This window comes from Phascolarctos cinereus, unplaced genomic scaffold (genome assembly GCF_003287225.1).
Source record: "Phascolarctos cinereus isolate Bilbo 61053 unplaced genomic scaffold, phaCin_HiC Scaffold_1;HRSCAF=81, whole genome shotgun sequence".
Classification (NCBI taxonomy): Eukaryota; Metazoa; Chordata; class Mammalia; order Diprotodontia; family Phascolarctidae; genus Phascolarctos; species Phascolarctos cinereus.
This window is the reverse complement of record NW_027555514.1, coordinates 206,897,875-206,924,503: the sequence shown is the minus strand read 5'-3', so window position 1 is coordinate 206,924,503 and position 26,629 is coordinate 206,897,875.

Genomic DNA, 26,629 nt, shown 5'->3' with positions numbered 1-26,629 from the left:
TCTAGAGAGCCAGTACTAGCCATCTCCAGCACATCAGTAGGTATACGCCTAGTGGAATTATTGTTGGGTAAAGGGTATACACAGTTAAATAACTTTGGCAGCATTGCTTTCCAGGAGGTCTGGGTCAATTCATAGCTTCTGACAATAGAACATTAAGGTACCTGTTTTCCTGAAGCTTCTCCAACATTTGTAATTTTTACTATAAATATGAGCTAGAAACTCAGAATCATCTTAATTTTTGTTTCTTTAATTATTAATGATTTGGAGTATTTTTTTTCAGTCCATCTGGAGCTACTAATACACTACCTGGCACATCTCTCTCTCCTCTTTCTGTTCTCTGCCTGTATCTAACAATTAACATGGGCTCTGTAATGACTATACCAACCTGTCAGAGTTACTCAACAACTAGCCAATCAGAAAAGCTTCTGAAGCCCAAACTACTTGGCATACCAGTGATACTTTCTGAGTGAGCTCTATCCAAATTTGGAGATGCCTATAGCAGCCAGAAGCAGCAGAACCAGTCTTGATCAACTCAAGGGCAACCTTGAACTGAAGACCTTGCTCAGGACTTTGAACATCCTGCTCCCTGGTTTATTGTGTCCACAGATGTTTCCCTCCCCTTAACCTCTGCTCTCTACAAGAAAACCTCTACAAACTATTAATATCTCACACCTCCTTTGAGCAGCTGAGAACTCTGTCTCTCTCTCTCTCTCTCTCTCTCTCTCTCTCTCTCTCTCTCCTCCCTTGCAGGCTCTCCCTTACAAGGTCTTTTTCTCAGACAATAAATGCTTTGTAATCTGTGATTGGACTCTGTTTTGTTTCAGGTCCATTTATGGGCCTAGGGATCTTTTGTTAATTGCCCCAACCCATTTCCTGTGCTAGAAGGCTATGTCTGAGCTTTCCTGGTTGGACCCTCACCCTAGTTCCTATAGGCCCCTGGCTGTCTCCTTGTGTTGAATGGGGGGGGGGGGATGACACAGTGGCTTCTCTTTGTATTTCCTCATCACTATTTAGTATGGTATTCTTCCTCAATCTTTATTTAAATCATAAGTGACATCTGGAGGACACTGTCTCTTCTTAGAGCTGAGTAACAAGACCTTGCAGGTCTACTCCAAATTCTAACTACTTTTATGAGTTTGAACAACTTAGCCTTGGTTTCCACACCTACAGATCTGGAATAGGAGGTAAATATTGAGAGATGGTGGGGGAATTCAATTGCCTCTAAGAACCTTTCCAGTTCTAAATCTCAGGTCTTATGTGAGATAATAGAAATTGGCACCTAGATTGCCATCTTGGTCATTTTCTGGGTGAGTCCAACAGCACTTTCAAAGTAGAGATCTGAATTTAAATTCTATGACATTTTAAGTATTAATGTAGAAGGTATGCCAGGGAAAAATTGGTAATGACTTTCTGAATCCTTCCTATATCTCCTAATCCACCCCATCTCTCTCACTTATCTTTATTCTCTCCTTGAGCAGAGGTGGCTGCCCCACTGGGGACCCAGCTGGCCAGGTCCAGTTGGGCAATGCTGCTACCTCCTTCATTCTTTCCTTCCCTTCCTTTTCTCCCTCCGTCCACATAGGGAATCATAACCTTATCTGCAGGTGCTCTGCCCAAAGGAATGTAAATTTTGATTGCTGAGACCTAGCAAGATATCTTGGGGTTTACAGGCCAGATTTCTTTTTGTGGACCATGCCTTAAACCCAAATCACTCTGACTCTCATTGATTGGCCAACAATGGGTCCTAGCCCAAGTCTCATTTGGTCATTGTTTGGATTCCGATGGCTCAGAGTGAGTATAAATAGCAATTGCTTCTGTTTTGGCCAGAAATCCTGAGGTTCTTCCCCTCCCAGAATGATTTTTTTTTGACTAGGTAAAAGAAGCCATCCTTTGCCACATTTTTACCCTCCTATCCTTAATCACTGAATGGATGTTGCTCAGACAAATGGAGACCTGGGAAAGACCAAAAAAGGCCAAAGGCCTCCAGCTGCATCTGGGGCCATCTCCAATCACTCTGATCTACATCTTGCCACTAGACTTAAATGGCTCCGGAGGAGAGAATGAGGCTGGTTACTTTGCACAGTCCTCCCTCACTTAAATCTAATTCACTTACAAAAATCATGACATCTCTTTCCTGATGATATGATTCTTCTCCAGAAGGAAGGACAAACAACATCGTTAATCTCTCCTTGGTCTAATGGCTCCTTTCTTATTGCCTATAAACATGCCCATGTCTCCCCCATTCTCAAAAACTTTCATTTGATCCTTCTGTCCTTGATGATTATTGTCCCATACATCACCTACTTTTTCTATCTAAACTCCTTGAGAATGCCATTTACAATAGGTGCCTCCAATTCCTTTCCTCTCACTCTCTTCTTAACTCTATAGTCTGGCTTCCAGCATCTTCATTCATAGCTCTGTCCAAAGTTACTAATAATCTCTTAATAGACAAATACAATGCCTTTTTCACAGCAGAATAGCATTGGTAATGGTAGAATAATTAAGTAATTCCTGGACCCAGCAAAAGCCAAAACTGTGGAACAGTAAAAGGATGGAGACACAATGCGGAGGAGCAAACTTGAAATTTCATCCTTTGCTGGCTATATTATGCAGATTATGCAGGTGTAATAGACCAGGAGCCAATAGTATTTCAACCCTAAACTCTTTCCTTCTTTCAGGCATAGTATTAACAAGGTAGTATTTTAAGTTTGGAGGACTATATGGGCCCACAGGGAATCAAACTAACTATAAGTATTTTAATACTTTAATATTCTTTAATAATCACTTCTTTCCTTTTTGGTCACCCAAGGAAGTACTATACATCTGGAACCCAGTACTTAGCACAGGGTCTGGTACATAAGTAGGTGCTTAGTAAAGATTTATTGACTGACTTTGTGACAACAGAGCTCCAGGGAGGAGGAGCGGTTTTGATTGTTTATGGCTTTAAATGCTAGTCTTTGCATTTTTTTAAAGATTAAATAAAGGTTATCACATATTGATGTTTTTGTTAGCCTGTGCACTTGTGTGGGAGCCAAGGACCTTTTTTTCCTTTTATTTGTGGATATCTACACACAAGCCAAATTTCTAAGGTTCACTGGGAACACCTCTGTGGAGGCAGAATAAGCCAAATTCTTATGAGCTGAGCAACTTGGGTCCAGATCCAAGTTAAAGGTTATGATTAATTAAAGAAGCCCCCAAGATTGAATCTGGTCCATACAACTCCAGAGCTTTAGTTCTGGCTATTGGATATCATTAAGCCCATAGATATCAAAGCCTCATTTTGTCCTACATACATACATACATACATACATACATTCATACATACACATATATATATTTACATATATATACACACATATACATAAGTTTATGTGTGTACATCTGTAGCATAAGGAACAAAATCACTATCCTATTATGGTTTTTGTGTGGAAAATCCACTGAATTTAGAGTCAGATGACTGGCTTTACATCCTAATTCTTTACTATCTGTGTGACCTGTAGGGTGGGAACCGCAATTATTTTGCAACCTCCTGATGGCCTAGTAGAAAATCCTGAAGCCTTATTGAAGGAAAAATAAAAATAACAAATAATTCAAGAACATGGTTAAAAGAATGGTCTCATCCACTGTTGTAACAACTATTTGTTGTCCTTGAAGGTTTTGTTCAAAAGGACTGTTTTCAAAAATGTAAACTTGTCTCTTCCCCTTGTCTCCTGAACAGAGGATGTTTCCTTATTCTGATAATAAATTCTATCAGTTGTATTTCAAATACTCCTCATTTTTCCCTTGAAAAACCTCCCTCTTTCTCTACCCCTCCCATTCTTGTAAAATGCTTTACTTATCTATTATAAGTTGCTACAGAAAGCTTCTGATTGGCTACATAATCTAAGCTGGCCTGAAAGACCCTTATAAAAACCAAATGTGTTCTTTAGGAAGTGAAGCTGCTATTGTGCAAAAGCAATTTTCCTTAGCATGCTAATCTCTCTGCTATGAGTTGGGCCACTTATCTTTGACTCACAGTCACCAGATTTGTTGATCCTCACACTTCTCCCAAAGGTTACTTAACTTTGAGGTAGCCAAGTGGCGTAGTGAATAGCATTACTGACCTGGAGTCAAGAAGATCTGAATCTAAATCCAGCCTCAGACACTTATTACCTATGTGACCCCAGTCAAGCCACTTAACTTCTCTTAGCTTTATTTTCCTCATTTGAAAATGGAAATAGTATTACTTACCTACCTCGGTAGTTATGAGAATCAAAGAAGATCATATTTGCAAAGCACTTCGTGTTTTTTTTCTTTTTTTTCCTTTTATTAATTTATTTTGATTTGTCAACAATCACTTCCATATGCTTTTGAGTTTAATATTTTTCTCCACCTTCCTCCCCACCACCCTCCCCAAGATGGTGCACAATCTGATATAGGCTATACATTCACATTCCTATTAAACATATTTTCACATTAGTGAAGTTGTAAGTAAAAATGAAAACCAATAGCAGGAACCATCAGAAAGAGGAAACAAAACTCAACAGAAGAGGGAAAAAAAGATAGTAATTCAACTTCCATAATTCTTTCTTTGGATGTGGATAGCATTTTCCATCACTAGGCCAACAACATATTGTAGGATTATAGTTTTTAATCCATTCTGCTATCCACTTCCATTTTATGGGAGAGTTCATCCTATTCATATTCACAGTTATGATTACTATCTGTGTCTTTTTCTTCTTCTTTTTTTTCCCCATTTATGCTTTTCTTTCTCCTTACCCCCCAACTAGTGTTTTGCTTTTGACCACCACCTCCTTCAGTCTCTCCTCCCTTCTATTATCCCTTTCCCTTTTCTTCCCCTTTACCCTTACTGCTTCTTCCTTCCCTTCTATCCCCCCTCCCTTTTCTTTCCCCTTTTCCCTCCTACTGCCTGAAGGGCAAGTTAGATTTCTATACCTAACTGATTATGTTATTCCCTTCTTGAGCCAAATCTGATGAGAGTAAGGTTCAAACAATCCTCACCCCCCTCCCTTTTTTCCCTCTGCTGTAGTAGGATTTTCTGTCTTTTCCTTTAATGTAATTTACCCTTGTCTGCCTCCTCCTTTCTCAATACATTTTCTAAGATCAGATTAATCCACTTACTTGGATCCATTTAACCCACTTGATTAGATTTTTTTTTATCATTACATCAAAGTCAACTAATATCGACCCCCTTTATGTATACTCCTTTGACATGGTGTAAAAACAATACAGTTCTCAAGAGTTGCAAGTGTCATCTTCCCTTGTAGGGATGTAAACAGTCCACCCTTATTAACAACATATTGTATCTTTCTGTCCCAATTTCCTTTTTATGTCTTTTTTGAATCTTGTACTTGAAGATCAAATTTTTGGTTGAGCTCTGGTCTTTTTAATAGGAAGGTTTGGAAGTCCCTTATTTTGTTGAATATCCACCTCCTCCCTTGAAAAATCATGCTCATTTTTGCAGGGTAGTTGATCCTTGGCTGCAATCCAAGCTCCTTTGCCTTATGGAATATCATGTTCCATGCCCTGCAGTCTTTTAATGTAGAAGCTGCAAGGTCTGCATAATCCTGACTGTGGTTCCATGATATTTAAATTGTTTCTTTCTGGCTGCTTGCAACACCTTCTCTTTTATCTGGTAATTTTGCAATTTTGCTATTACATTCCTTAGCGTTGTCAATTTGGGATCTCTTTCAGGTGGTGAGTGGTAATATTCTTTCTATGGTTATTTTACCTTCTGGTTCTAGGACTTCAGGGCAGTTTTCCTTTATGATTTCCTGAAAGATGCTGTCCAGGCTCTTTTTTTCATTATGATTTCTTAAATTGTCTCTCCTGGATTGATCTTCCAGGTTGGTTATTTTATCGATGAGGTATTTTATGTTTTCATCTATTTTTTCATTTTTTGTTTCTGTTTGACTGATTCTTGCTCTCTCATAGAGTCATTAGTTTCTATTTGTCCAATTCTAATTTTTAACAGATTGTTTTCTTCTGTTAGTTTTTTTTACTTCCTTCTCCAGTTGGCCAACTGTATTTTTAAGGGATTTGTTTCTTCAGTGTACTTTTTTTCCAATTGGCCAATTGTATTTTAAGGACTCTTCTACCTCTCTCATTAGACTTTTAAAATCTTCTTGAGCTCTTCTAAGAAGCCTTTTTGGGCTTCAGACCAGTTCATATTCCCTTTTGATGTTGCAGATGTGGGTTTGTTGACAATGTTGTCCTCTTCAGAATTTCTGTCTTGATCTTCACTCTTCTCATAATATGAATCTATGGTATGTTTCTTTTTACTCATGGTTTCTTTATTCCCTGGCCTTTAAAGAGATTGAGCTCTCCTGCTGGGGAACAGAGGGCACTGACCCAAGCTTCTTGTGTTGGGAGTCTAGGTCTTGGTCACTGGCTTTGTGTGCTGGAGACTCTTATGTTGGCAATTGGAGGCTGTAGGATTCTGGCAGCTTACCTCATGTTGGGCTGGAATCAGCAAGGCTGGCACTTTCAGGCAATTCTAGGTTGCCTGCTTTTCCTTTCCTTTGGCTTTCTTCAGCTCCTTTTAGATGGATGCTGCAGGGTGTTTATCTGCCTGGGGCACGTTGCAATGCTGCCTCCCTCATTTTTGCTAATGCACTGGGAGATTCCTTTGAAGTATAGTGCCAAGGCACCTGGTGGTTTTCTGAGCTGGTTTCCACCAGTTCCCCCACCACCCTCACTGAGGCACTTGGAGGTACAGGTGTTGGTATTTGCCTGCTCTACCACCTGGGCATCAGGATCTCCTCCTGGTTGACAGTTGGAGGCTGTAGGGCTCTGACAGTTTGCCTGGTGTTGGGCTGGAATCAGCAATGCTGGGACTTTAGGAAGACTCTAGGTTGCTTCCTTCAGCTCCTTTCAGATGAATGCTGCAGGGTGCTTATCCCCCCTGGGGCCCTTTGTAGTGTTGCTTCCTTATTTTTGCTGAGTCACTGTGAGACCCATTTGCTGGGCTGCTGTGCTGCCATCTTTCTTCTAGTTCAGCTGTTCTAGGGTTTTTTTTTTTCTGGGGTGATATTTTCTGGGTTTTCAGAGGTTGATAGGGGAGGGTGAGAGCTACTACCTTTTTAACTCCACCATCTTGGCTACTGGAAGCGGAAGTCTGCAAAGCACTTTGCAGACATTAAAGCGATACATAAATGTTCAATGCTAGCTATTAACCTTTCAACCTCAATTTCCTTATTTGTAAAATGAAAGGGTTGGATGAGATGACACATAAGGGTCTTTCCAACTCTAAATCTCTGATCCTATGATCTTCAAATGTAACAGTTGGAAGGTATAGATGCATGTGCTATCTCTTATAGCCTATCCTAGCCTTTATTCTAACTTCTTTTATTTCTTCCTATTCTTCCATTCTGTGAAGACTTCTTCCAAAGAAATCCAATTCTAACACATCGCAATGGTATGGAAATGGCCCTTAGTTCTTGAGTGTTATGCCAATGGAAATGAAATTTTGGCAGTTCCTACTCAGCTTCAAAAATATTGGCCTGGGGGTGGGCTGTCACCCAAGGATTAGTCTTGCTAAAGTAAGAGCAACTTGTTACCAGGAGACTGGCACCAAACCGTTTCTTTTGTTTTTGTCATTGTTTGACTGCAAAGTATTGTGTTCTGACTTGGTACTTTCTCACCCATAGAGATAAAAATCACTGATATTTTGAAGTTTTGTACAAAGAAGACTACTATTTTGTGTGTTTCCTGAAGAGGTACCCTGATAAGTTCCTTTGATTATTTAGCTTTAAATGGTAATATCTATTTGAAAATAGTCATGTTCAAGAATCCATTAATTTGTGAAAAGTCAAGTATCTTATTACCATTTCAGACTTCAAAACTAAGGCACAGAGGTGTTCACTTATATAGACAAAGTTATAAGGTAACCCCTAGCAGAGGAATGAAACATGATATTATGTTCCTCTGCTCTGTGCATTCACTTCATATCACATATGAGTCTCCTTTTCCATACTTAGACTTAGAAAACATAACTACTTTGTGTTGGCTCAGCTTTCATACTTTTTTGTGGGCTTCCTATGTATTAAACAACTTATTAGAGAATGTATCAAATCCTAGTTTTTCCTCAAAATTTGCCATAGGACACAACCAAAAATCACTTGTGACCTCAGATTTCCCATTCTCCACCATCTCAGTCATTTTGACTCAAATTCTTTCCTATGGTCTTGACCTCTGAGTGTCTCCGGACTTAGTAACCAAGCAAAATATAACAAATAAAAGAAATAGAGAAGACAAACAAAAATATGTATTAACCTATTAAATCATCTATTCCTAAGAACAATAGTTCATAGAAATTAGAGATGGAAAAGACCTATTAGGTCATTTTATTGCCTCTGTGCCAAGGCAGGTTCAAGTCCAGAACACTATAAGCCAAGTTGTCGCTCGGTTTCCAGCCCTGCCTATCCAGTCTTTAGATTGTATCTGTTTCTGGAATCTGCTGGAGGGAAATAAAAAAAATACATAAAAGTTGGAGTATTCAGTGGAATAAGGGCAGTGCAGAGGATGGAAAGATAGCTAATGAATAGCTAACCCTTAATAAATGTCCTAATCAGTGGTAATTACCGAAGACATTTTCATAGATAACTGGCTGAAAATTTAGGGCCAAATTAATAATAAGAAAATGGCATCACTTTTGGCATTCTTCCTGGTCACAACTCTCTCTTTGTGTATTACTACATTCTGGTTGATCTTTTCTGACTTGATATAATGCTTGGCCTTGTTTTCATGACAGATTCTCTCTCTTCCCAATTAACCTCTGGTTCACATCACATCAGTAACTGAGTTTCACATGGGGAATATAGAAGCTGACTAGTTTTTCCCATAATTACCTACCACAGGAAAGATTATTTGAAATATAGCACCAAGATGTGGAGATAATTATTAACTAAATGGTCTCTTTTTCTTTTGTCTTTTAGTTAATCATTGTATTTTTCAGTGGACTTGATTTTTTCACACCTTTATTTAAGGACTTTTTTTTTGGTTAGTGGAAAGCTGCACCATGTATAGTTGAAAGAGTACTTGCCTGGGAATCAGAAGTCCTAGTTTCAAGCCCTAGGTTTGCCACTAATCAACTTTATGACCTTGGACAAGTAATTTAAACTCTCTGGGCCTCAATTTCCCTATCTGTAATTATGATGATTATAGCTGAGATTTATAGCACTTACTATGTGCCAGACACTATGTAAAGCACTTAACAATTATTATTTCATTTGATCCTCACAAGAACCCTACAATGTAGGTGCCACTATTATTCCCATTTTATAGATGAGGAAACTGAAGCAAACAGAAGTGTAGTGTCTTGTCCAGGGTCACACAACCAGTAAGTGTTTGAGTCCAGATTTAAACTTAGATCTTATTGAATCCAGGCCGAGGGCATTATCCACACTGCCTCATAGCTGCCCCCAATATGTGGCATATGGGTGTGGACCTAGATAATCTCTATTACTTTCTCTTCTACCATTCCAGAATGCTACTGTTGGGGCTGTGATGTGCTGTTTATCAACAGGATGTATTGGGGACAAGATTCTTCTCTGTCTTCTTCCTCTGTCAACATTCCTCCATCTGATACTGAAGGAGAATTTAGGCTTATGAGAGAATAAATATTTCATACCTTATATGCTCATTTGCACTAATCCTTTAAAACAAAAAGGGAAATTTTGACATAATTTTTAAAAATCAACATAAATTTTCTTTCAAAAGCATTAAACACATTAGACTCCACAGAAACACTGAACTAGAACTAACCACCAAGTATTAGGGGTTAACCCTAAGGGCAAGTCAGTATTAGACCATTTCCAAGAGGGAATTGTGTCTCCTACATACAAAACTCTCCGTGAAAGAAATCCTACAGCTTAACTTAGCAACTTAATCACTTTTGTGGTTCAAAAGTTCATAAAAAATGAAAATATGAATGTTGATCTTAGAAATAGAAAAAGAGAACTTCCACAGCATTTGAGTTAGAAGGGACCTCAGAGGGCATCTAGGCAAAAGGAAGACAGCATTTCAAGCATGTGACATTATGTCTATACACCAATTTGGGTACTACAAAGAAAGTAATAGCTACAATATAGGAAGAATAGTAGTTAAGATATCCAGAAGTTGGCAAATTACAAAGTACAAGAGAGGAGCTAGTAATAAAAAACCATTGCCTCCAATGTCTATACATAAATTCACAGAATATCAGTAATAAGCAAAAGAAACTAGAGATCCTAATGTAAGGAAATATCTTTGGCCTCATAAATTTCCCTGAAACTTGGTGGAATGAGACCAATAACTAGAGTATGGCTGTAGAATAAAGATATTATATGAATAAGGATGCACTTTATTCAAAAGAATCAGGATAGCTAAAGGATTAGGGTAGGGGGGACAGAATAGGGCCCAGAGTATCACCATAAGAGTACATAAGACTATATTTTAAACATACACTCATGTGAAAGACTGGAGGAATCACAAGGGAAAAGATGGTAGAAAGAATTTGGGTAGAAATTAACTGAAGCAGGAACACAAGTGATATTGTCATTAATATATGACAGCCTACACAGGCAAAAAGACTTGGGGAAAGGAGGACAAGTCTGGTACAGAAACGTGATTGAGGTGTAATGGGGAATTTCAATTTTCCAGACCTCTACTCAAGCTCTATCTCTGCCAAAAGCAAAGCAGCAAATAATTTCTTAACTTGGCTAAATGGTAATTATATCCTTGAAAAGGTGGTGGGGACCCGCAAAGGGAAATTCTGTTCTAGATCTGATTATCACCAACAAAAAAACTAGTTCCTGGGGTAGAAATTATGGGAAACTCAGAGGGTAATGACCATTACATCTTGCAATTTGTGATGGAGGAAGGAAAGAAAATTGAGAATAGCACAATATGCCTCCTAGTTTTTTGAAAGTAGATTTCAAAGCATTCAGACAATAGGATAGGGTGATGCCTATAATTAAAATTCTGTAGGGAAAGTCAGCCCAGGAGAGATGGGAAAACACTCTCAGGATTGTTAATTGCCTCTAGCACAAAACTTAAACACTTCTGTTTAGCTTTTAAAGATCCTCATAACCTGATCTAAACCTATCTTACCAATCTCATTGGATATTAACTCTCCCTCCTTCACTCTATGATCCAGCCAAATTGGCCTTGTCTTTGTTCCTAACAAAGAATTCCTTCTCCCATCTCAATGCTTTTGCCTTGGCCATGTCACATGCTTGAAATCTGCTTCATTTTTACTTCCACCTTATAGAGTCCTTCTATCCCTTTAAGATATTGCTCAAGCACTACCTTCTATGGGAAGTATTTCCCTGATCTCCTTCCTACTGCTCTGTCTCCTAAAACTTCCCCATCTTTAGCTACTTTCTATAGATTCACATTTAGTCATGTTATATGTTGAACATATTTGTATATGTTCTTGCTGTTTATTTTTTTGTACTTGTATACCTGGCACTTCACATAGTACCTGTCCTATAGTAGGCACTTAATAAGTGATTGTTTAGGGATTGATTGAATGAAAGAACAAAATTCTGAAGACAAAAAGAGAAATTACTTCAATGAAGAGGATGAGGGGTCTAAAGAGACTGGTGAGAATGCACAGGGAACTTGCCAACTTAGGTTTCATTTTTTTTTCTATTTTGTTTTTGGGTGTGTTTTATTTTAATATACAGAAGATAGAATCTAAAGGAAGTGGTGAGGGTGAAGAATTCATATTACACAGTTCTATTTCAGAATCAGGTATGCAGAATGAATAGATGCTGGGGAACAAAGCTATAGATAACAGAAACTTTTGAGGACTCTTTTTAGCTATAATGGAGAAAAGACTTTAATTGGTATCATGAAAGAATTAGATGTTCGGTATGTGTTGCCCGAATTGAGAACTCAGAAGCTGTAGAAGTTGTTAAAAGTAACTTTGGCTGTTATCTTTCTCATTTATGATATATGAGAACATAGTAATTTTATATACATATATTGATTGATTGTTATACTATCAAAAATAGTAACTATAATAATATAGAGCACTTTAAGATTTGCAAAATGATTTATAAATATTAACTCATTTTATCCTTACTACAAGGATAGGGGAGGGTGAGGAGGGTGCCATTATTATCCTCATTTTATAGATAAGGAAACTGAGGCAGAGACTCAGTGACTAGTCCAGGATTAAACATCTAGTAAATATTGGAGGCCATATTTGAACTAAAATGTTGTTGTGGTTGTGGTTGTGGCTGTGGTTGTTCAGTTGTTCAGTGGTGTCCAACTCTTCATGAGCCCATGGACCACAGCATGCCCAGGGCCTTTTATCCTCGGCTACCTCTCAAAGTCTGTCCAAGTTCATGTTCCTTGCTTCCATGACACTATCCATCTCATCCTCTTCCTTTTGCATCAATCTTTCCCCATATCAGGGTCTTTTCCAATCCAGCACTCTATCTGCCACTTATGTAAATAAATAGTTCAACCAGTGACTTTTATGTTTATTTAAGCCTAGGAGACTAGGAGAGTTGATTTAGAGGGATGAGCAAATGAAGTTTGTCTAATTTATTAAATAAATAAGATAGGTTGAAGGATCAGAATTTTTAATGAGAAATATGCTACTATTTTACTAATTAATGTAGAAACATTAGAACATTTCTCTCCATTATTTTAGAACCCAGAATGAGACTAAGTAAAAAAAAAATGGATGAGTAGAAGATAAAGGGATTATCACACCTCCTAGAATACACATTGGGGTGTCCACCTTAAAGTTCTACTACTTTTGCCTCTTAAAGTTAATGAAAACATATTTATTTTCTAATGAGGAATCAAAAATAGGGGTGATTCAAAGATTGTACTTAGGACTTCTTTTCCTTTCAATTCTCACTTTTGAAACATTTGACCTAGAGAAAGGACATTCAATTCAACAAAAATATATTAAGCACTGCTGCATTCAAGGCTCTAAGGATGTAAAGACAAAAACAAGACAGTTCCCACCCTCAAGGAATTTACATTCTAGTAGGACTAGCTTCTGCTGCCCCTTCTGAAAGCTTACATCCCCAATTCTTTCCACATCTTCTGTCACGAAAGGAGAACAGATAATAAAGGCAGTAGACACCACAAATCTAGAGACCAAATAGTGAGTAGTAATGTTTTTAATCCCAGCTAGGGTCAAGCAGCCAGCAATTCTTTTACTCTTTGGCAAGGGAGCATGTGAACCTTGTGTGGCTCTCAAGAGTACTTTCATAGGTTAGTAATTTCCGTAAGAATAATATTAATAGATAGGTATTACTACTCTGTATCAGAAATTCCCTCACTACCACCTATCCCAAAATCTGTTAAATTTCCGTGGGGCATTGAACTCATTCCTTACAACTCAACTCAAATGCTATGTCCTCCAGAAAGCACTCCCTGATTCTCTATGTCAAATATTTTGTTCTTCACATAAATTTATAATAATGTATGTTTTTTTATTTTGTTATATTGTGTTATGTTATAGTCATATGTCATGTCATGTTCTGTTAATTATGTTGTGTTAGTTATTATATTGTTATATTTATTATATTATGTTGATTATGTTATATTTACATATTATATTGTATATCTCCCCCAGTACACTTTGAGGACAGAGAATGTCTTAGCTAAGCTTTGTACCTGTTTATATAATACTCTGTATATAGTATATACTTAATCAATTTTAATGACAATAAGCTTATTGCAAAAAGAACAGAGCTTAATCAATTTTAATTGAATTGAATATTATACTCATGTCAGCACTCTGAATTGTCTTTCTTGTTTCTCCCTTTCTGTTTCATCTATATTTCCCTTTGTACATAAGATGAGAAATAGGTAAATTATTATTAAATTTTGGGATGTAGAAATCTCAGGAATACAGCTATCAAATTCAAAGAAGAATCGGGGAAATCCTTGAAAATTAACTTTATCAATACAGCACTGTAGGATATATGGAACAATTTCCTGGATATATTCAACGTAGCTTCTATGAACAGAGAAACTATAATTAATTCATAGTCTCTAGCAAAGCCAAAACTCAAACCCAGGTCTTTGGATCTCCAGTCAACTGTTCTTTTTAATAGACTACATAGTCTTAAAGCCAATTCATGCTTTTTGTTCTATCCTGGAATATCTAACACCTCCAAGCTCAAATATTTTGGGATCCTTGAAAATACTAACATGGAATGGTAGGAGGTAAAAGGGTGAACAGGAAAAGAACACTCAAATACTCAGACTTGTAAGAGTAGGCATATCCCTATTCATTATCTATCCTCTCAGATTATCTAAAGATAGGTGGCAAAACTGAAGTCTCTGTGGGATAAACAGGGCACCACAGAGATCCAAGCTAAGGAGGGATTGAGAAAGGAGGAAGGAAGCCCTGGATGATATACTAAAATGGAAAATATGAATCAAAGAAAGAAAGGAAATGCCTTTTGTCTCTCTGGGATTTTTGGCTTATAGGGGAAAAATTGGTTTCAGACACTAACAGTTTCTATTCTGTTCAATTATTCCAAGGTGATAATTTTCTTCAGCATGATTTTCATCTCCCAATCAATCATAGCAAGTGAATGACACTTATGATATGTTTTTAATCTTTTTAGGGGGCATTTGGCCTAAAATCTAGGTACTCCTTTGAAACATTCAGATCTGTTAGCTTTGCCAAATTGAATGGGAGGTCCTATTTGATAATATTTTTACTTTTATTTTGGATTGTTGTCATTCTTTTGTAGTTATTGTTGTTTTAAGGAAGATTTTCAGACCTTTGTCTTCTGGTATCATATAAGACCAAGGGGTATAAAGGCAGAATAAAGTGATAGGGAGAGGAGGAGTTGGCAGAACATTTCCACCCATCAGAATAGGTTCAGTTGAGGTTTAAAATCATGATTCCAGTTGGTTCTTATTTAATCTGAATCAGTCATATTGCATGTTATCCATAAGGGATGTACTTTGTAATCAGGTCCAAAAAAACAAATACACAGTTTCTTCCTCCTCCCCACTCCGTGATGAAATGCTTGGATAGTGTACTAGACAGGCATGTGCATGGCTCTGGCTCTCTGGGTTTGGACAGACTTCTTTTTTGGTTCTAGGTCACTGCACTGCATTGTGAGATGAATGTTTCTCTGAACACATAAACATCACCACATGTGGGAAAGGGGTGTCAAGCTGGCAACTATATTACACATTCCGGGTGGGCCAGTACGACTAGGTTTGGACTTCATCAAGCACCTCAAATCATGTTTCAAATGTCTTCGGTTCGGCAAAATTTTGACTGCATTTGGCCCAACATTTTTCCCCTAGTTTTTTTTAAACCCCTGTGTATTTCAAGAGAAATGTAATCCATATGTTTCTGATTCATTTACACTTAACTCATCAAAATATTGTTTTGTGAAAGCCACTTGATGTCCAGGCCTCCTTAGAAGTCCTTTTAATGAGTCTTTTAAAAAACCTTTTTCTTAGAATAGGAAATCACATTTTTCAGCAAAGAACTCAAATTTCAAAAGATCTGAATTCTATCTAGAACATCAAACCCATAGGTGTCAAGGGGGTGTTAATTTTGACAAAACTCCCATACTTTAGATGCAAAGGACTCATAAACAGATTTGACTAGTCATTAGAAGCACCTAAATGCACTGTACCACAACTTCCATGCTACAACCTGCCAGGTATAAAAGGTGTGTAGCAAGGGTCTGGTGACAACCTCTCCGTACACAAAAGAAATAGTGAAGGGTTTTGCTAGTGCAATCAAAGTCCTTCTGTTCAAACATTCAAATGGTTCAGAATTCCAGGAGTTCATAGGATTTACAGCTGGAAGTTTATTCAAAAGGCATCTAGTCAAACTCCCTCATTTTATAGAAACTGAGACACAAATAAGGGAAATAACTTGCTTATTTGTCACATATACAGTAAATGGTACAACCAGGATTCAAACTCAAGTCCCTTGACTTCAGAGCTAGTACTCTCCCCATAGCATCACATTTATTCTAAAATAAGGGAAAGGTAGCCAGAAAGAATGAGAAAACTTAATTGTGAGAAATGTATTTTAAGAATCTAATTAAAAGCTGTCTTACCTGCTTAATTCTACAACCACTCAAATGTCATATGCAAGTTTGTATGGTGTTCTTTTCTCCTATTCAAAGGTAGGATAGGGCTATATACTGTAATAATTATTTAGGCCACAAAGAAAGAAGAGCCTTAATCCCTGTGTCTCTCCAAATCTCCAGTTTGACTGGATTTACCTTCCAGTGCCAAAGAGAATTTTGATAGCCATAATATGTATCAGCTAGACTTTATACTTTTCACTTTACAGCGTATTCGACCCTCTCCTCAAAGAAATATCCTGAAGTAAACAATGCAAGAATTGTTATCCCCAGTTTACAGATGAGGAAATAGACACAGCTGACATGTCCATGGTCACATGCTGGCGATTCAACAATGATTCAATACAGGAAACATCTATTAAGCATTTACTGTGTATAAGGCACTTTGCTGGCATTGGGGATAGAGGCAAAAACGCAATGGACTCTCCTCTCAAGTAGCTTGTAATTCATTTAGTGGACACAGCAGGTATACAGATAGTCACATCAAAGCCAGAATTCATACATGATTGCAAGTATTATGCTCTTGACACAATGCCATTTACCACTAAGCACTAGTTATACATGCATTCCTATTGGTATAGTCTCCATGACAGCAAAGTAGTCATCTGAAGTGTACCTTGACAGTATTTCCAAGTGGAGCTGAAGGGATCCTATGAGGTCCACCCCCACCGAACTGTCCAAAAGCCATTCTCAATCCTCTCCTAACCTATTTTGGAACACATCAGCTTTCAAAAAGACACTTGCTCATGGGGCTGCCTGTACTTAGTTCTGCCAGTAGAATACAAACTCTTTGAAGACAGACTATTTCATTTTTTTTCTTTATATCTCTGGCACCTTGAAAGTTTCTTGCAAATAAAGGGTACTCAAAAAATGTTAGCTTAATTGTGCCCTGCATCCTGTTCTTGTGTATCTTTTTCTTGTCCCATGACACTCATAGAAACACAGAGGCTGTCCAATGAAGATTCTCATTTTTATTCAATGTGTACAGTTGTTCAGTGTCTGAGTGATAATGGCTTTCTTGCATAGGCCAGGGGAGTTTATCATCCCTTATCATTGACATTATCACTGACTTGTATCATACTCATAAATGTGTTTTCAGTAAGAACATCTCCAACATCCTATGAAAGTCCTGATTACTAATTTTATTGTTTGTAATAGCAACACAGTTGTACAATAATTCACATTCATCTATATCTATATGCACACATAATTCTCAGCTGAGTTTGTTGTAGCAGATAGTAGACAGAAGAGAATACTGTAGTTCAGGACTGCCAAGAGGGTCCCCAGTCAGAGCTGAGCTACACTGGCCACAGTAAACATTCTTAGAAATGCCCCAGAGACCCAGCTCTGTAGAGTATTGAAGGTTCCTTTCCTTTTTTCCTCAAGGTATATGCATAATCATGTGGAAAAATCAACTTTCCCTCTTTCCACCTGGGGGTATGGAAGGTAGAAAGGAAAGTTATGGCAGTCCATGGTGGCCCTGTGCAGAGGGCCTGCAAAATGAGGAAATTCTGGGAAATCTGTTTTGGTACAAGCTGCTGTTTGTTGACCTTGAGGGTTCACTTCTAATTTATAAGCAGGAATAAAAGAAATATCATTCTGTTTTCTCTTAGCATCTCTTACCTTGTCTGGCATTCACTTTTGTTTTGTTTGGGGGATGGGGGTATTTCTTTTTTCTTTTTCTTTTTTTTCTTTTAGACCACCTAACATGAAGACCTGCCTGAAAGGAAATTATTCTCTGGTAAGATGCAAAGTTCAGGTATCTGCAAAGCAATAATGCCCTCTAATGGAACTACAAAGGACACCATAGCAGTTTGCAAATTCTGCTTAACCTGATCATTATCCAGGGTTGCTTGTCTTAATCTAATTTACTGCAATAGTATATAGGCTACAAGTTTTAGAGACTAGCATCCAAGTTAACATTGATGACATATTTTGGTATAAAAGAACGAATCATTGAAATCATCACGACCACCTCCATCCTGTACCCAGGACCTTGCCAAAGTAAGTGGGAGGAGCCCCTGATTGAATTCATCCTCTTACCCATTTTAACCTCAATGCCCATCAGATCTGCAAAAATCAATTAAGAACACCCTCAGCTTACATTTGTATAATGTTTTTTGATTACAAAGCACTATGTTGGTAGTATCTTTTGTATCATTTCGTGTTCATCAACAATCAGGCAGTGTATCATTATCACTATTTTATAGATGAGACAACAGGCTCAGTTAAATGATGACTTAACATATAACATAAGAACATGTGCCTGGAAAGTGGCAGAGCTGTGATTCAAGAAATGTCTCACCCTCTCCTCCCAGCTGCTCAGTTGTGGTGTGGTTTTTTAAAGCATCTTTTATGACATCTTTCTCTCCCCCCTCCATTTCCATGCTTCTGTTAGAGCCTCAGCTGTTTGATAACTGTTACGAATTGGTTTATACTTAGTTTCTTTCAAATCCAGGGTATATAGTAAGTACCCTGTCCCAAAGGTGTATATGTTTTACTTTTTAGCCAATTTTGTTTCTTCTAAAGGTCCACCATAATAGAAGTTCTCTTGAGACAGACTAATGATGGGCATGAACCCAAATGAAGCAGTATTAAATAGCATGGAAGTATTTGTGCAAACATACTGACTGAAAGTATTCAGAGAAACCCACATGTACTGCCTTTGCAGAAAGATCAATGATTAGCTTAAAGTGAACTTCAAATAAAGCTAAGCTGTGTGGGTATTAAGTTTCCTTTTTTTTTCTTTTATTGATCAGTTAAGTAATTAATAGTGAACAGAGTAGGCAAACCTAAGGCAGTGGCTTTGGAGTTCATGCTTATCCCCTTCTCTCCCCCATTTTTATCCACTTAACACCCAACTACAAGAGCATCATGCTGCAACTGAGACCTGAGTGGGGTTGCATACTCTGCCTAGTAGACCAGACAAAATCCCATTTTGAAAAGCTACTTGATGAAATGATTGATTACCAGACCTCAGAGCCATATATATGGAGAGACTTAAAATCAATTGATTACCTGTAGACTTGTAAAGATGGGGCTGCAGGAATTGGTGATTTTCTGTTTGATATCAATAGATTGAGAATCCTTCAAGGAACCATTTCTATTTCTATCTCCTGTGCCATTCTTTTTTTTTCTTAAAGAAGTTTTTGTTTAATTTTTTACATCACCATGATTTCTCTCTCTATCTTCTTTCTCTTCCTGTTCATGAAGTCAAAATATAAAACAATATTTTTAAGGAAAAATCAGAATAACTGATCAATACATTGAAAAAGTCTAAAAATATATGCAGTATTCACTCAAGGACCTCCCATCTTTATAAGGGGATGAGATGGAGAGTCGTCTCATACCTCTCCTTTCAAGCCATACTTGTGCTTTATCATGTTATTATACTGTATATTGTACTCTTGGCTCTACTTACTTCATCTGCATCAGTTCATATAGATATTTCCACACTTCTCTGTATTCGTCATATTTGTTATTTCTTATAGTACAGTAATATTCTATTACATCCATGTACTACAGTTTGTTGAGCCATTCCCCAAATGATGGATATCTACTTTGTTTCCAATTCTTTGCTATCAGAAAAAATTGTTGCCATATAACATTTTTGGTGCATACAGGACTTTCTTTCTTATCAATGGTCTTCTTGAAAATTGATGGTAAGCTTTCAGGTCAATGGTATTTATTGGATTTCTTCTTGAGATAGTCTAATGCGAGACCTGGCTATGGTCCCTGCCCAGCCCTAACTCTTGAGTTTTGTTAGTAACCTTACCCCTTGAGTTTTCACTGAGTTTCTGAAATGGAACCAGACCTCAGAGCCATATATATGGAGAGACTTAAAATCAACAAATCATGAATTTAGAGCTGAAATGAGGCCTAGGAATATAGCTGGGTATTGGGGCCATTTTCCCTTCAGGTCAGAGAGAAATTCCAGAACAGCTGAATGGACTCCATTTATACTCCAGCTAAAAGGTGGTAACTTCTCAACTGGAAAATATTTTATTATAAGTTGAAGATGCTGAGCCAATGACTAAGCAGGAAGTTTAGAGGATGTTTAGCTTCGCTGTTGTTGTTGTTGTTCAGTCACTCAGTTGTTTCTAACTCTTCGTGACTCCATGGACCATAGCATGCCAGGCCTTTTTACCCTCCACTATCTCTCAAAGTCTGTCCAAGTTTATATTCATTGTTTCCATGACACTATCTATCTATCTCACCCTCGGCCATCCTCTTTTCCTTCTACCTTCAATCTTTCCCAACATTAGGGTCTTTTCCAATGAATCCCGTTTTCTTTTTATATGACCAAAGCATTTAAGCTTCAGCTTCAGTATTGATGTTTAGCTTAGGAGTGGAGCAAGCACAGTGACAGTGATTCAATGGTGGTAAAGAAAGAGTGAAGGAGAGGAGGTGGAGAGACAGACAAAGAAAGAGAAAGTGACAGGGAAATAGAGAGACAAGGAGAGAAAAAGAGGGAGAGAGAAGCAGAAAAAGAGAAAGAGAGAAGGATTCAATATGAATTAGGAAACTAGAATCTGAGTATTGTGAGCTTAGCTCCACTCCTAGGGAGTGTGGGGAAGTCTGATGGGTGTAACTGTAATGTACTGACAAGTCTAGCTGTGGTCCCTCCTTGAGATCAGCAAAAAGACAACAAATATTTAATTCTTTTCCCTTCTCTTAAATATACCATCAGCTGGCACTTCTTATACAATGTATTTTTTTTCCTTTTTTTTTCTTTTTTTTGGTGAGGCGATCAGGGTTAAGTGACTTGCCCAAGGTCACACAGCTAGTAAGCTTTAAGTATCTGAGGCTGGATTTGAACTCAGGTCCTTCTGACTCTGATGCCAGAGCTCTATTCACTGCACCACCTAGCTGCTCCCACAATTTATTTCTTTAAGCTGCTTCTATACCTGATTAGGAATTCCTGATTTTGTATCACATAAAACTACGATCAGTCATAAACTGCCAATGCTTTAGATCAATTAATTGGATAAAGGGAGTGCAATGGAGGAAGGAAGTGAATATCTGGGAATACACAGAACTAAACAGTATAGCAATATAACATTGTTGTGGTTGAGAGTTCTGAGCAGTGATCATGACAGACTCTCATGGTTTTGGTCTTTTTTATTATTTACTTTATAAGCTCCTAAATACAGGAGATATGACTCACATGGTTATGGAGTCTTGATTCAGGTTGTTAAAAGTTCTGAAAGTAGGCGCTAGAGGAGTGAATTCTTTTGGCAGACCCTGAGTCATAGTGCCATCTGCTGGTTTCAGAGATAATAGGATTCAGAGCTGGAAGCAACATTAAAAATCATATAATACAACCAACCCTCTGATTTTACAGTTTGAGAAATAGTTTTAGAAGCATTAAGTAACTCATCTACTGATGATCATATCAAATTGGGACTCCAAGCTAAGGTGGCTCTATCAACCAGATCATGCTGTCTCCTGTAATAGCCAGAACTTCTATGTTCTTACTTAATAAGAATAACAAAAGGCAGACAATTTTGCTTCTAGAACTTATCAGGACTATGGGGGAAAAAATTTATCACTTATGTAGAGTGTACAATGTTTGCCTTTCTTCTGTAGTTAAATAAATATCTGTCTGCTCAAAGTATAAGCTGGACTCTTTAGGAAAGAAGGTATAAGGTAAAGGATGCTGCTCCATATACTATGTCAACGGTTGACAAACTTTTTTTTATAGTGTACCTTATCATAACATTTTTGAGCATTAATTTCTAATGTATTTCCATAAATTTATCTGTAAATTATATTTACTTGCTGCTATCATACATATTATAAAACATATACACAATTTTTGAAGTATTATAAAGATAAAATATTTTATTTAATTTCTTAATAGTATAAACCCTTTTGTTCCCAGGAAAATATTATTAATATTTTTTTAGTCAGAACAATTATGTGATTGAATATACTCCATTGTTTAAAAAAAATCCCTGTGTGTCCTGGGGATGGGAAATTCTGGTAAATAATAACTATTGCTGGTAATTATTCATTTACGTCGATCAACATGCTTTTTGAAGCAAGTAACTGTCTTGTTTAGATATTTTTAAATTGAAAGATACACAATACAACCATAAATAGGTTACAACAGTGAAATGATCAAATCATTTTTCAGAGAATGATTTAAGGTTTCTGTAAGTGTAAATATTTTCTACATAGCATTTAAAAACAAGTAAAAATGAATTCACTGGTTACAATTCAACAAAAAAGTTTCATATAAATCCATTTCTCTTTTTTCACAAAATTCTAATTAATAAGTGATAGCATATATTAATTTCCTATTGATGATTGGATATTTTAGTTGTCTTTTTGTAGGAATTTTGTAGGAGAATTGGCCATATAAGGAATATGGCCAATTCGCCTGGACAATAGAGTACAAGAAAGAGAGTAATGTTTAACAAAACTGGAAAGGTAGCTTTGAACTTAATTGTGAAGGGCTTTAAATAACAAAAAAAGTAGCTTATAGCTGATCATGAGGTCCATGGGGAACCACTAGAATAGTAGAATGATATAGAGAGACCTGGGCTTTAAGAAAATCACTTTGTCTAGAGTATAGAGGATGGATTAGAGTGGGGAGAAACTTGAAGAAGGAGGGAAAAATTCGCAGGGAATTGCAACAGTTCAAAGAATAAGCAAGGAAAACTTGAACCAGTATGATGGCTATGTGAGTGGAACGAAGAGGACAATGTGAGAAATACTATAAAAATATAAAGGACAGGATTTGATAACCACTTGGATATGGGGTGGAGGAGGTGACTGAAAGTGAGGACTTGCGAATAACACCTAGGCTGCAAACCTGGGTAATTGAAAAGATAGTGGCACTTTTGATTGAATGGGGGTGAGTTTTCAGGAAAGGTGAAGTAATGAAATATGTAATGAAGATAACTACCCATGAGTGCCTTTTCCTTCTGACTACCTCTGATTGTGCTCCAACCAAAATGAAAAGGGGTTGGGCAGGGATCTTTACTCACTGGTCATTATCCTAGAGTGCAAAGTCTAGCCTCACCTGCTGCAGGCATGGAATGATATGGGGGTCAGAAATGAATATGCTGGGGACAAAGGTAGAGAATTTTCTGAAAGGAACAGCTACTGGGAACAGCCCAGGTTGAGTTTAACTTATAACTGCCCTGAGGAACTAGGGCAGTAGGAAGGAAGTTAGAAAGTTAAAATAGTATGTGATTTTCTGAACCAGAGTTGGAAATAAAGGGATGAAGGGCTACCAGTAATGGGTAGAGTACACCAAACAAAGTTTGGTAAGAACGTATATGTTAATCCTATAAACTAATCAAATACAAGGGAAGGAAGAAAATTGTATATTTATAAGTGCCAAGCAAGAAACCATAGAAAATAACTATAAGAATGGAAGAGGTGACGCAGAAGAGAGTTTCTAATGGGTGATAGGTAAATGTGCCACTCTCTCATCAATTAGTCACTCCCACCTTGGAGCCACGTCATCACTTCCCATGGATCCTTGTAAATAGAAATGGTTTTCCTCCTTTGTATTTGTATCTTTAGTACCTAGCAGAGTACCTAGAAAATAGTAGGCACTTAATAAATGCTTGTTGATTGGTTAAGGCTCCAGCTTTGGAGAGTCTAGATTACCAGGGAAAATGAAGTGCTCCTTTAAAAAATTAGATTAGACTTCAAAATGAAAACAAGTAAGAAAAAGGATATAACCTAGCATTTTGGCTACAGAATCAATTAACTGGAGTGGGTCCTGGTTGTTCTTCTTGCTGTGCTGACAACCCACAAACTCTGATCTGAACTACAGTTTCTGGAGTTCTGGAGACTCACTTTTCCGAACTAGTACATTCTATCTTCAGTATTCATTCATCTAATGCAGGAAAGAATAGACACAACAGGGACAGCAAGGTCAGGCACCACCTGGCAATGAGGAAAGGGAGGGAAAAAAATGTAGAGTGAGAGTTAAAGGTTTCTCTCTTCATCTGGAGGCTTACTTTTCACTCAAAGGCAGCCAGAAAGAGAAAATGCTTTATTTATCTTGTTGGTGCCTTTTGAATGCATTCTCAGTTCTGACTCAGCAGCCTCTGGAAACAGAATACCTGAACATGGAGATTGCCCCTTCTTAGAGCGTGTTCATGAAGCTGGGGCCTCCAGCAGGTTTTTATCTATGGGTGTTCCTAATTTGTTTACCACATCCTCTAATTGGTAGTTTATTACATCAACTACTTGTAAATCTGTTTATAATATTTTCTATTGATGATCTGTTCTATATATAAAACTTATATATAATATATATGACAACATATACTTATCAGTTGTTTAAACACACATTTGTTTATTATGTCATACCATACAAGTGGTTATCTTATTACTGAAAAACAGCTATAGAGAAACAACTTACTTAAAATGACTCAATCACAAAATAGAAGTTTAGAACAAAATGGAGTCAGTTATGCTAGGGTGGCAAACTTTCTTATCTTATTTTTTTCTTTCTTTCTGTTTTTTTGAAGAGGTCAATAGCAATAAGTCAAAAGGCATTTATTAAGCACTCACTGTGTGCTAAGCACTGTTCTAAGTGTTGGGTATACAAAGAAAGGAAAACGATAATCCCTGCCCTTAAGGACATCATAGTCTAATGCAGAAACAACATGCAAACAACTATATACAAATAACATGTTTACAGTATAACTCAGAGATAATCTCTGAGGCAAGGTACTAGCATGAGATAGTCCACGAATTAACAAATTATGCTGGTTATAAGTTGTTTATGTTGATACTGTTATTTACTTTGGTGAAGAGTATGTTCCCAACTAACTCTTGCTATGGACCACCAGTGAGAATGGGTTTCAGACAAGCAAGTAGTTGATGTTTAAATCTGATCGTGTTGTGAATTTGCTTCTCTCAATGCTGGGTTATCACAAGCACAATGAGGCTTTTTGCTTCTTCTGCAATCTACTATCTTATTAAGGTAATAAACATTAATCTCACAATACACCATGGTAGAAGCAAGCTTTCCAGATGCTTGCTTTCTACTATTTCACAGTTCTGCTTGCCCACTTACCATTTTATTAGGGTGGGAGGGCCTGAGAAAGAGCTAATGGTATCAGTGATATCCCTTCCCCAGATCCTCTACTGATCCACACCTTCATAACAACATTGAGGAAAGTCTCCCCATAATGAGTCTAAGGGAGATCCTCTTCTGGAGTCATACCCATCAGCAGTTGTTGGGGCATTTGGAACCTTATCCCAAGACTACAAAAAAGTTGAGGCTAGGGTGGAGAAAGCAGTAGAAAACAGAAATAGATAAGCTGCTTCTTAGCAGTGCTATGGGTCAGGAACATCAAGTGTATTAAATGAATTCAGTGTGGGCTCAAATGCAGTCATAGGGTGTGGGAGGCCTGACCTCAGGTGTACAGGAGGAGTTCTGTGATAACATCCTTACATGATCTCTAACCATAGCTGACTTTCAATACAGCACCAATTAAATGTGATTCATCCCACTTTTTGAGACATGACACATTCACTCACCAGGTTTTCAAAAGCCTGATAGTTTCCATAAAACTTCAGAATGAAATTTAAAAAGCCATCTGCATATAGATGATAGCTGGAGTTAATTTGCAAAACTTAAAGCAGGGAGCCCTCCAGTGGCTCTGGGGGGAAAAAACCTAAAGTCCGTAGTTTTGCAGACAGTCGCTTTTAAAAGATATAATGAAATGCTTCATTGTCATAGATTAATTATAGGAAAAACTGATTGTAGTGGAGAGAAGTCCATTATCTCTTTCCCCTGACCCCTTACTGCTGATGCCATTCCCTTGGCATTCACTGTCTGTTAAAAGTTTTGCCTTTTACTTTTTTTACCTTCCTACCAACACTACAAAGTCCTTAAGGACCAGAACAGATGATGATTTTTTGGAATCCTCCTCAGAACTTAGCCCAGTGCTATCTATACAGAAGGTGCTCAACATATCTGTTAATTTGCTGACTAAAAATTCATCAAATCAACATAACATGATTCAATGATAAGAACATACCTTTGGAGTCAGATACACCCTAGCTCTGTCATTGCTTGTAAGACTACGGCAATTAGTTCAGCCTCTTTGGGCCTCAGTATCCTCATCTGTAAAGTGGAGGTGGGGAGTGGACTAGCTGGCCTCTTAATTTCCCTTTCAGTTCTAAGTCTATTCTATTATCACATGAACTTTGCACAGTTCCTCCCAAATAGTGCCCTTGTACCTGTAAGCCCTATGATGTCAATTTAGGTTGTCTCAAGTGACTAGTAAGAATTTTTGTATTTTAGATTTTGAAAAAAATCGCTGAGTTTTGACAAGATTGGTCAGCCATCTATTACAAAACACCCTTACCTACACTTTTCAGTTAGTACTTAGCTCCATAAAGTGCAACTAGCAGTGGAAGGAGAGAACAGCAGGTTAGTATTCTCCTTAAAATTCAGTTTCTAATACTTGAACTCAGTACTTCTTGCCTCAACATATTAATGGCACCTCAGGTTTGTGAGGGCTCCTCTGGATACTCTGAGAGGGCAATTCAGTGCAAAGTAA